This window comes from Aulonocara stuartgranti, assembly GCF_965226115.1.
Source record: "Aulonocara stuartgranti genome assembly, chromosome: 3".
In the NCBI taxonomy this organism is placed as follows: domain Eukaryota; kingdom Metazoa; phylum Chordata; class Actinopteri; order Cichliformes; family Cichlidae; genus Aulonocara; species Aulonocara stuartgranti.
In genome coordinates this window covers 3,725,805-3,738,963 of record NC_138941.1, presented here as the reverse complement: position 1 = coordinate 3,738,963, position 13,159 = coordinate 3,725,805, and the positions used below count along the sequence as shown (strand labels likewise).

The window sequence follows — 13,159 nt, the reverse complement described above, 5'->3', positions numbered from 1 at the left end:
ATACTGACACACAGTCTTTGCTGCTGTCACAGGACAGGGATCCACCAGGGAGTAGTTGTCAGGATAAAGAGCCTTCGCTTCTCTAAATATAAACTGGATACTTGTAGGAAACTTTGGGAAGCAGCATTTTTCCTCATATCGTCTAAACTGAAGTTAGCTCAGGTGCTTCTTCCATACTTGCTCTGCAGAAAGCCAAAGAGTTTGGAGCTCTGCAAACATTTGCAGCACAGCTGGATGTTTGTAACTTTGGTCACCTCTGTATCATCCCTCAGATTCTTTCTGCACAGCTTTGAAACCATGACAGCACGAGTGATGCTGAGGAGACGTCCAGTTTAAACAGACCTTTATTCCTGGAACACAAACACATGAAGTGATGCTGCTAAAGAAGAACATTTAATCGCACTAATGAATCAAGCATCTGTTTGTCTGTCAGTCTGTCAACAGTTCCTCTGATCGACTTCAGACTTGGTGGGTATTTTGTTTTTGCAGCGGTCAAAGTCGATCAGCGTGTTGCTTTGTCTGCTGTAAATCTGCCTGTACAAAGGGAAACATGCATGTTTTAGATGCAAACTCACAACATGGCTGCATTTTTGTGATTATGTGTATTTTATATTGATTTATTCTATTATGTTTTGTATATGAATCTTTACAAGTGTGTCGATACAAAGGCTTGATTAAAACAAAGGTCTCAGCTGTGCTGTTAGGGATGCTCTCATATTTGTTTCAAATGTAATAAATCAAAGGATTTCAGGCTTTTCATCCTTTTTATTTGTTTGGTTCTAACAGCAGCTGGATAAAAACATGCAGGTGATGAATATAATTGTGTGATATTATGAGCATTGTGAATAAAGAAAGAGCAGAGATAGTAAAAAGGAAACAGGTGATGGACGTGAGATTTTCAGAACAAAAGCTCCTCAGTGAGACGATCACCTGGACACAAGGTCAGGCAGCTGGGACTCATCTAGAGAGCAAAATGGAAAAGTGATCTGTGCAGAACATCACTGTTGATTGCAGTTATTTACATCAGACTTCTTCTCTGAGTCAAGAGCACCATTTGTGGGAAAGATGACAGTATTTCCAGGCTGGATGCTGTTTGCAGGGAGAACTGAATGAAAGTCTCCTGCACCTCAGCGCTGAGGTCCACACCTGTGAACACAGATGAGGTCAATCTGCTGCAGCACGTAGAGCTTTACTGATCAGCAGGTTCAAAGGATTCAGCAGAGCGTAGAGTCAGAGCTAAATGCCACATCACCATAGAGTTTGTTAACAACAGCTTTCTTTGCCCTTTGTCTCGATGGACTGAATCAGGGATACTCGTCATACTTCACCTCAACCACGTCACTGAGAGACCCCAGCCTGACACAGCAGCAGAGATGATGAAAGCAGAAACAGCAAACAGATGCTTCAGTTGTGTTTCTCTCTGTGTGTGCGCTCACGCCCACTTGTGTGTGTGAACTTTCCACGTACCTCAGCTTGTTTCTCCAACATGAGCCATCAGGGCTGAAAAACATCACTAACACATGAATTCTTTCTCTTTTTGTTATCACCTGTGATCATGTGTCTCATGTTTCTGTCATTCACCAGTTCTTGTATAGTTACGTGTAACTAGACTTCTGTGGGACGTAAATGATTGTTTTGTATGCAGATCTGTACAAAGGATGTAAACACTTGATTACAAAGGAGATCTCAGCTGTGTTGTTATGGATGGACTTCAACGTATTTGTTAAAAAAGAGAATAAAGCAAAGTGTTTTAGCTGTTTGGGAGTTTTTGTTTGATTCCATTCAGTTTTATTTCTATGGAGTCAAATAATAAGAAAGGCTCTAGAACAGCCCTGAGTTTGTCCAGGTGACACTCCTCTGAAGAACAAAGACAAAGAGGAAGAAGGGGACTCGTTTTCAAGTCTTGTTTCTTTCAAAATAAAAGCTGAAATGTTTTGGAAGCATGATAATATTTCAGCCAGGATGCCGTCTCCAAGGAGACCTGCACCTCAGCGCTGAGCTCCACATCACGCCCTGTGAAAGCACAGATATAAATCTGCTGCAGTGAGAAGAACTTTACCCAACACAAGTGTAGAAGTAGACATTTGACTTTACCTACAACCTGTTAACAACAAAGCTTTCATTGCCTCTGTTGTTGATGTCATGTAGGACTAATCATACTTCACATCAGCCATGCACACGTCAGAGGATCTCCAGGCTTTCAGTAATAAAGCCAAGCAGATGATGTGAACATAGCAATAGTAAAACATGCATCATAATCAGCTGTATGTGTCGACTATGTGGCACCTCAGTCTTGTTGGCATGAAGAAAAGTTGTGTAACATGTAGCATAAGGGCTGCAAAGACATCATGTAGACAGCAGTCGTCTGTTAGTCGTAACGTATCTCCTGTTAAAGAGTTAAATGTGCGTTCTCCATCTCTGTCCTCTCACAGCTCGCCGTACACCAACTCCAGCTGTGGTAACCATGGCTGTGCCCATCAACACGCTGAAGCTGAGACGCCACCCGTCACTATGGCGACTCCAATAGGGTTACCTGTCAGCTGTGGACGCATGAAAGGAAAACAGCAGAAACACAGACATGTTTACTGGAACATTTCCTATTGACAGCTTTATGGAAAAGTGGGTTTAAACACTTTTCTATGTTTTATTTTGTTTATTTATGGATTTATTGTGAAAGGAATTTCAAAGGTTTAATTTGACCTTTCCCCTGTTTTTCATACAGACTGGAGACGAATGGATGGTGCTTTCTTTGTTTGTCTAAAGATAATGAATAAAACTCTACACACATCTTAAACCACCCTCCTTTCTATATATTTTGTTATATAAATGGAAAGTATATAAGACACAAACTGAGCTTATATGATACTAAGGACCCTGGAGGTCAGTCCACCTTTATAATTCAGCACAGCCTGGAGTCTTGGTCTTTTCTTGGATGTTGGTTCCCTTTGTTTCCATCCTCTGTTAAGATGTTTCAGTAATGTTGAGGTCTGGGGAGGCCAATCCATGGCTGACGTCCTGTGATGCTGCATTAGCAGTTTGTTCATAGTGAAAAATGAAGCCACTGCCAATCAGACATTTGCACAGTGGATCAACTTCTGATGGTACTGTCCTGAATTCCACACCTATAATATGTTTGCACATACTGATGAATATGTGCAGCTGATTTTCAGTCCAGTTCCTGTGTGACAGACGCCAGTCTTTCTGCCTGTGTCCTTCCTTAACAATAGAGCCATCCTTCCACTGAGACTGTTTCTGATGAGGCTTCACTGAGCAGTAGATGGATCCCTCAGCTCATCTAATCGTCCTATTTCTAACACATGACTGTCAGAAACTGTTAATCTGCTGCAGCTCTTTAACTCCTCCACTTCTTTTTTTGTAATCTCTTAGTTTCCTCATCTTTTAAGGTGGCACTGCACACCAGATCCAAAGTCAACATGCTGTTATATAATGGAGTTGAACCTGTAATGGAGTTTGATTTAAACCAATCAGCAATTAAGTGAATGATGATGAGCAAAGATGGTGGAGGTGGTGGATGAAGACCCGGACAGCTGTGGTCGGCTCCTCGTATAGAGCAGAGTGAGGTTGTGTTTGCACATTATTATAAAACCATGTTCACCATATATTTTAGCTGCAGACAATAACATGATTTCTTTGCTGTGGTGATTTTATTCCACTTTGGTAAAATGGAAAACCATCATTTCTTGCTGTAATTCACACATTATTCCAAGAGCCTCAACACGAGCCTTGTAGTCCGACCATATATAGACAAATCAATAGTTGTGTTTGTAACAGCTCATGAACATGAATCGTTCCACATTACTTTAAAATCATTGTAAACTAAACTGGAATAAATGAGTGTTTATATATAGTTTTGTCTCAGCTGTTCATACACAGTGTTTCAGTTCTTATCAGAGTCCCACCGTCTCACTGTGGTGAACCTTTAGCTCTGTTGTAAGCGTGTTGTTAGACCAGGTTTCCCTCATTTAAAAATAATCTCTCATTAGAAATGGACATGATGTCTAAGACATAGAAATGCTTATTATGGGTTCACTTGATGTCACTGAAAAGATGCACATGGGTAACGTGCAGGCCGTCCAGCTCCGAGGTTTATCTCCTCACCTCGAGTCTGCGACACTCTCTCCGTGTCCTCTCAGATAAGGGCGCGCACATTTCTGCACCATCTTCTAAATTACAAAGAGCGACTCACAAAACAGAAGCTCACAAAACACTCATCACAAACCAAAAATGGCTCCACTGAGCGTCAAACTGTCACCAGAATTACTGATAATCTAAAGACTCACAGAACTCATTTTGTCTCATTGTGTCTTAGTTTGAGACATAAGTGCATGATCATAATACTGTGTAGTTAGATGAGACAGAGCTGATGCTTGCTCTTAATTATCCTCTTCATGTTTCCCGAGCCTCAGCAGTGGAAGCTACCATGGATAGAAAGACTATGACTCATCTTAAATCTCAAATCTTTGTCTCCAAAGAGCTGCTGATGTGTCCGATATGATCCACAAGCTTAAACTAGGATTATAAGTGTGTGCAGTGATGTGTGTGAAACCTCTGAGGACTCACACGTGTGTGCTTCAGCCCACACACACATATGAAGCACTGCGACCTCACACAGAAGTGTTTTACACATCCAACCTGAATCCTGATCATTTCTACAGTTTATTAAGTTCAGCTTCACCTGAACATCAGTGATGAAGCTGCTCTGACTCCATCACAGCTCACAGCTGTTGGAATGAGTCAAACAATGAAGAAGGTTCAGAAACAGCTGATGATTTTACAGAAACATGATGCAAACATGAAAATGGACACATGATTTTTTATTAACAGACACTGTTTATGTTTCACTGTGCATGACGTCATCAACACTGACACCAGGGGGCGCTCATCAGCAGCCTGAGGAACTGTGATAAGGGAGGGAGACGCAGTGTTGTGTGTACTGCAGTCGGACAGAAGGAAAAACTTCCTCCTGAAAACATTTTCATCCTTCCCAAAAGTGTTTGAGTCAAATGTTACAAATATATAAATACAATAAAACACAGGGTCTTACATAAAATTAGTGATGCAGTTGTGCACTGAGCACCTTTCCAATGTTCCTTCCTCAGATGAGTCCAGCTGCTGAACACATTAACATCTGTATGTAAATGTAGCCGAGAACCAACCTGAGCACTGCTGGGAAAATACAAAGGCAACCATCAAAGTGCTGTATTATCTTATTTATTCTGAATGTTGACTTAGATCCACACCACGATTTATGAAACTATAGAACTAAAATAACAACAATCGTCTGCTTCTTTAAAATTTCTTTCATTACATCAAACCAGTGAAAACTGAGAAAAACAAAGAGCTGTTAGCATGTTCAGACCAACTTTGAGACAGAGACTGTAAAGTTCTGCACTTTAAATCCTGCCTGTGTTCCTGCAAATGATTCACACTGAAAGTATCTTAGTTTAGTATTGAGTGAGCCACAAAGCAGCCTGATAGCTTTAAAACAGGAAAAGTAAATGAAATTGACAGTTTCAGTGTAGCTGGACCTATTATTGGGGGGTCATGACCCCCGTAACCCCGCCTGGTCCTGAGGTCAAATCCACCATCTTTGTTTCAGAGCTTCATGTTCTCCCGTGTTTGTGTGCGTCCTCTCCGGTACTCCGGCTTCCTCCCACAGTCCAAACACATGCAGTTAGTGGGGTCAGGTTAGCTGTGAGTGGTTGTGTCTCTGTGTTATTCCACCTTAATAAATGACTTCCTGTTAGCATGAAGTGCTTCTGTAGGACTGATGTCATTTTCATGGTTGGATCATTTAAATGAAGCTGGACTCAGATGCAGTAAATAAGCTGATTGATCATTAATGAATAAAGCTGGTCAAACACATCACGTGGACACATGTGATTGTGTGTTGTAGTATTGATCCCAATGCTGGTATCAGTCCTGGATCAATAACACTGGATGGATGCGTTCAGCATGGAGCCCCTGAGCTGTGTTACAGACAAACATGGAAACTGACAGGTCTGTGTCATTCACAGTCTGTAACACTTCTAAACAACAGAGGCTGACCCAAGTGCCTCAGAGCCAGGCACGCTCACATCACAGCTCTCTAAATAAGCCAGTTTCAAAATAAGAGCTGAAAGCTGTGTTTGCTTGTGTTAGCTTATTATTGTGGAGACTAACATTCAGTGATCATGTGTTCAGACTCATAATGATTACTCTCAGAAATCCTGATCTTTGTATTTACTGTGTGTTGGATCAATAACTGAGATTCATGGTATCACACAGCTGTGCTGCTGCTGATGTCAGCACATCTGGAACAATACGAGGTATCTGCTAGCAGACTGAGCAGGACGTGAGACCTGTGGACTGTTTAAAGCTGTCCCTCCACAGCTCACTCAGACCTGATCCACACCTCAGTGATATTCTCTGACTTCCTCAGTAGAGACAGAAACCATTCAGATCTGGGACCATCAGCTGACTGATGATGTCACACAGACTGTGTTTTTCAGGAACAGTGATTCTGATGTGAGCCTGCTAGCTGACAGCAGACCTGATGAAAGCACATGTTCACATCTGTGAGGACAGACTGGACTCTTTGACTGCACCTTGGTTCTCCTCAGAGGTCTGTACAGGAGCATGTCCACCCCCACTGAAGATCTCAGTCACTGTGAAACATAGAAAGCTGCTTGTGTGGCCTCTGCCTCACATGTAGATACAGCTACAGGTTTCTCTGTCAGTCAGACTGAAACAGTGTCCTGATGCTGCATCATTCAGCTCTGTGCCCCAGTCAGCATCACTGGGAGCTACCAGTGTTTCTGCCCTTTTCCTGTAACACTACACTCAGCACAGGCTCAGCTGGTATCCAGTGTTGGACTTTGGCTTCAGCTGCTGTGATAGATCCTCTAACATAGATCAGCTCTGCTACATGTTGTTAGATAAGTGCAGCTGCTGTCATGTCCTGATGTTTCTCTGGCTCAGCAGCTTCTCCATCAGAGGTTCACATGGAGCTGATCCAGTATCTCCAGTAACTGTGTTCTGTGCCTCACTGGTTCATCCTTCTGTCTGTGTGACGTCAGTCAGATGTTGAAGTTAAACTCTGTAATCTTCACTGTGTCACAGAGTTCAGTGAGTCCCGTTATTCACAGTATCAATCAGATCATCAGAGAACAGCTGATCAGCAATCAGTGGTGCCAACAGCGCCTCCTGTGGTGAGAGGATGCAATAATGCAATGTAGCATTTTTCCACTCAACACTTGCAGTCATGGAAACTGTCTGTTGGATCTGTGTGACGTTGCTTTCTTGGTTAGAGTTCCTCACAAATGTCCAGATGATTCTTCTAATGAGGCGTCGACCATGTTTGCAGCTCTTTGGAAGAAAACGTCGCCCTTTGCCATCCTTACTTTTCTTTGACTTCTTCAAATGCAGCTGAACTCCAGCTGGTATTTTCTTGGACTTTGCAGCTGTTTCTGGTCATCAGTTCATTCCTGCAAACCTCTGAAGCTGAACAACAATGATGCTGCATTGCTGGCTGATCCCAAAAGGTTGATTCTGTTCATCTGGACGTTTTCAGAAACGTTTGCTCACTGATCAGGTGACTTCTTCAGTCTCAGCTGACTGCAGCTTTACAAGCTTACAAACAGCACATTTGCACAATGACTGAAAGCAGCAGCACCTGATATATATGATACTAATATAATACATATACATATATAATCCATACTAATGATGAAGGAACTGAGCTCACAGTCCATTGTTCATTCAGTGAACTACTCAGTTTATTTTGGGCCTCAGAAATGCTCACTCTGTTTGTACATCACTGTCAGCAATAGACTCATTCTGCTGTGTGGACAGGAACACATGTGACATCACTTCCTGTTTGTTTGTGACTGAAGAGGAAGAAGTTTACAAGGAATCATTTAGAAGAGTTTCAAACATCAACTGATTGAATCCATGAATCTGAAAACATGTTTGTGAGTGAAAGAGACAGACATGTACAGACTGAACTATCTGTTCAACAGTCAGAGTGTTTCTGTAACAGGAGACACTCTTTACACTCCACTCAGCACAGGGACACTGAGGAACCAGGAGACCAGACCATAAACCCAGGATAAAGAGTTTGAGTGAATGTGGTGTTGAAGGTGTGGAGGTGGATCAGAGTGTCAGAGGAGACTCTGTAGAAGGACAGAGTGCCAGCAGGACAGTCCACATACACTGCTGCTCTGTTAGAGACAGAGGAGGAGGAGGAGGAGATGGATGTTTTTATATTATTGTGACAGACAGAACGAGGACCATCATCAGAGCAGCTCAGACTCCAGGACTGATCATTGTTTCCAAACACACAGTCTCTGCCTCCTTTCCTTCTGATGCTTCTGTAACTCACTGATATATAAACTCTTCCTCTCCACTCGACCTCCCAGTAACAGCGACCAGTCAGACCATTTCTACACAGCAGGTGAGGATAAAAACCATCAAATCTGTCTGGATGATCAGGATATGACTGAACCTCCTCCACACAATGTGCCTCAATGTTATTGATATTATTATTAACATTGTTATATAATAATAAAACCTTTATAATAAAACCACTAAAAACCTTTATTCTCATGGTCCAATCATGAGTGAACTCCCCGATGAAGCCTTGTGTGCTAAAACATGTCAGAGTTTTAAAGGTTAAACATGAGTTTCCAAAACGTTTTGCTGGAGAACAATGAACTATTTGACTGAGTTTCAATCATTTACAGACAAGCAAAACCAGGACAGAGAAAAAAGGACAAAACTGACTCAGTAAAAAACAAAAGAAGATCCCATGTAGATCTGTATTATGTAGAAGTTCAGCCCAGCAACCAGTTCAGTTCAACACAAGTTTAAATGATTCTATCTGAACTCTGTGGAGCCTGATCTCAAGCTTTTTGAGTCTGACACAGAAACCAGAGGATCTTTCTGTGTCTTCAGATTCACTGTGATCCAGTGATGGGAGTGATTTCAGCCCTGAGTGATCGCGCTGATGTTTGCACAGAGCAGACAATGAGGTGAATGTTTGGGCACATTGGTAACAGTGAAACAGTTTATTAGTAACGTGGGATCGTTTGTGTGCAGAGTATGAACTGAGATTCCTGAAGCTCTTGTCACACTGGTCACAGCTGTAGTTTCCTTCCATGTGTGCACGTTCATGAATGTTACGACTTTGTAAATATGAGAAGCTTCTCTCACAGTGTCTGCACTTGTGTGGTTTCTCTCCTGTGTGGACTCGTTTGTGTGATTTAAGGTCCCTTGCAGTGGTGAAGGATGACCCACACTGATCACAGAGGTGCTTTTTAACCCCACTGTGAATCAGTTCATGTCGTTTTAAATCACTTGGTGTGGTGAAGCTTCTCCCACATTCTTTGCAGTATTTCAGTTTGTCTCCAGTGTGTCTATGTTGATGTACTTTTAGGGTCTTTTGCCGACTGAAAGTTTTTCCACAGAGGTCACAATGAAAGTCTTTCCCACCACCACAGTGATGACAGGGTTGAGAACTGGATCCATCTGTGTCGCTCTGCTTCTAAACAAAGACACAAAGACAGTGTAAGTCAGTCCTTCAACATTTGTATCCTGAACGTCGCCTGAAATAAAGAGCATCTCTGCAGACGTCCAACTACATTTGACTGTTTCAGTTAACACACTCAGTTTACTGGGCTGCAATAACTACAATACTACCACCATAATACTACAGTAATACTAAAATCATAACTGAAAGGAAAATCTGAATAATCACTCAGAGCTGCTTTTCCATGCAGTAGAATTGCTAACATGCTAACACAGTTTAATGAGCAGAGTTGTTCCAAACAGTCAGGCTAAAATGACAAGATAACAATATAAATACTAGGGGTGCAACGATACTCGCATCGATATTGAACCGTTCGATACAGTGGTTTTGGTTCGTACGCATATGTATCGAACAATACAACATTTGTAATTTATTTTATCAACTTTCCGTCTGACGATGCTGTCTGTGTTGAGCGCTCAGTGAATCTGCTTTCGACTACTCCGCCTAGGCTGCACTGTCGAACGCAGATCCACTGAGCGTTCAACACAGACAGCATTGCCAGAATGAAGAGTGCAGGGAGACAGAAGTTAAGCTCTCCTTGCAACATGGCAAATTGAACCTCCCCCACCCTCATTCAGATCTGGCGTTTGGAAAGTAAGTGACGGAAGTGACGAGTAAGGTAAGCGACCCATGTTGTAGGTGACGTCAGACGCCGGAAAATTGGCGGAAAAAAAAAAAAAGCAAATGGTAGCATAGAGTTTAACAAAGGTTTTTCAAGCTTCAGTATTACCAAATATACTAATCAATTGTCATATAACTAACAACATCTGTTCTATCATCTCTAACACCCTGGAGGACAACGGGGGGTGTTTAGACGCTCTCCAAGATTACATCGACCGCTGTTTTCAAGATTTAGTAATGAAGAAGGCCCTCAGTGCATCCTCCCCGACCAAAATTGAGACGCCGTCATCGAAGAGATGTCGCCCGGCAGACTCCCCCGGTACAACATTGCCCGCCGGCAAAGACATCGTAGACATCCTGGAGTCAATCGACAAGCGATTGTCCAGTTTCAATGCGAGGCTGTCCCTGGTGGAGATTTTACACCGGGAATTTAAATCTCTGAGAGAATCCCTGGAATTCAGCCAGCAGCAGGTGGAAACGCTTGCCGCTGAAAATACCACTCTACGGGAGTTGGTCAAATCTCTCACCGATAACGTGACCCAGCTGAACATTGAAAATAAAAAAATAAAAGAGTCCGTTATCGATCTACAAGCCCGTAGCATGAGAGATAGTCTTGTGTTTTCTGGTATTCCAGAATCTGCCGGAGAGGACGCGGAGGCAACGGTGAACAGCTTCATTAAAATCCACCTGAAGCTGCCGGAGGACACTGTAAAGAACATCGACTTCCATAGAGTACATCGCTTGGGGGGCGTGAGGTCGCGGACCGGGAGACCACGGCCTATTGTGGCCAAATTCGGTCAATTCAAACAGAAGGAACAGGTGAAGAGTTGCGGCAGAGAGCTGAAAGGAACGGACCAGCGTGAACGACCAGTTCCCCAAAGAGATCCTGGAACGATGCAAGGTCCTGTTCCCAGTTCGACGTAGCTTCATCCAGAAAGGCTCCCGTGCTGTCATCGCCGTGGACGGACAGCTCTACCGACCCCGGCACCACACCGTGGTTATATTGACTCTCTTTCTTGGCTCTCGGTGAAGGCGGTCGCACTTTTCTCCTCTCCTCCTTCCCCTTATCTTCCCTGCTTAGCCTCTTGTGTCCTGTCTTGTCTTGTGTGCACTATTTTTCCCTCGAACAGTCTCTCACTGTCGTTCTCTAAAACCTAACAGAGAATTATGGATTTGATCAACTGGTCTCTGAATGCTATTGACACCCTCTTCTCAACGAGAAGTCTGGGCTCGGGAGAGCCCGAGTGCCCTGGAGGGACTTTCCCTGCCGGATACACGATGGATGGGTGGCAGACCTGGAGGATCTTGTGCCTGGCGGGACTGTCTATCGAGGACGCTGAGGATATTTACCTATTCGGAACCATGATAACAGGGTTCTTGCTGATCGGAGCTGGCTTGGCCCTGACTTATCGGAGAAATAAGAGAGCGGAATCAGCTGTTCAAACCCCCCCTAAGCTGACCGCTGGAATTGAAGCGATGGGACGAGGCGCGGCCTCCCACACCGAACGCAGCATGGTTAACACCTTGGAGACGCTTACAGCTGCCGTGAAGACTCAAACTAACACCATTGAGCGTATGATAGGATACATCAGAGAGGGGCCTGCTCACAATAACACCCTTGAGCGAAAGTTGGATAACATCACAGAACGGTTCACTGCAGCTGTGGGGTCTCAGAACCAAAAGAACGAGAACACCACGGAACAGAAGCTTGATACCATCATGGGGAGGCTCGCGGCTCTCCAACGGGAAATCGAGGCCCCAGTGTCAGAGTGCTAAATTCGCTGCTCGCATAAAGGAGAAATCAACAATATTCTACATTTGGACACCACGGCGCCAGCTGCTCAGGCCCAAGGCTGGAGCCCACCAAAACAACTCCCTGATAACGACTGTGTGATGACTATTCTTCCCATCCCATGAAGGACACCTGGATCGGCTGGAGGACTGTTTACTTAGCCTGATAGGCCGAAGGACACTGTCTCAGCTGAACTATGGACACGCACACACATACACTTACACTGATAAGCACGCACTCATCCCCCCTCCCTTCCCAACGCCTTCGATGCTTGTTTCCTGCGAGGGAACACGGCGGGTCTGCGTGCCGCGCTGGAATGGTAGCGCTGTGCGGGGCGGCTGCTGTGTTCGCTTCGGATTACCCCTCACCCCCCTCCCACCCCTGTGGCTTGTCATGTCTTCACAATGTTGTGCTGTGGACATTTATGTGCTTTTTGTGCAGAGGAGTTTTTTTGTTTCCTGTTCTCATGCTGTCCTACCATGGAATCATAGCATGAGTAGGGGTCTCTTTTTTTCCTCTTGTACTTTCCCCACTGTAGTGTATATTTCAATGTTTTTCTGATTCTACCAATCTCCGACCTGTATCCCCATGTAATGTTTGTGTTATATATGTACGGTCGGGGGGGGGGGTCCCATTTCACTGCAGGGCAACCTGCATGTGACGAATAAAAGCTTGATTGATTGATTGATTCCAGATAAGAACCCGCTACACTCTTTTCTTATTCATTCACACTTTCTCCTCTAAAATGGGTTTAACCTAGTAATATCAGTAGGATGTCATAGCAGATATAACACCGTCACCCTCCGTCATTACTTTAATTGGAATGTTTCTGTTTCGTTTCCTTTTTTTGTTGTTGCTCACAGTTCATGTGGTTTCTTTCTTTCTCTTGTCTTTCACTGCTGTGTTCACCTACTTCCCCACTCACCTACAAACAACACCCTCTATTTCTCCATATTTTCACACCACGATCACGCAAACACATCCGCTCAACGGCAGCACATTCACAACAGCCTCACAGCACGCACAGACTTGCAGGACACATAACACAAGCCACGCTTGTTCATATTAGTGAATATTCACACACATAGTCAGACTTATGGAGCCTCTCACCACACTTTTTCTCTCTCTCTTTCTATTTACAAACAAGGGATGTTTCC

The 13,159-nt window shown here is 43.7% G+C and overlaps 1 long non-coding RNA gene across 1 annotated transcript; it reads left to right on the top strand.

Annotated features, from left to right (window-relative positions):
* Positions 1-294: 294 nt before the first annotated feature.
* Positions 295-2,786, top strand: LOC309702543. Its single transcript, XR_014275608.1, has 3 exons — positions 295-468; positions 2,433-2,619; positions 2,723-2,786. It is a non-coding gene; the product is annotated as an uncharacterized lncRNA (long non-coding RNA).
* The last annotated feature ends 10,373 nt before the right edge of the window (positions 2,787-13,159 follow it).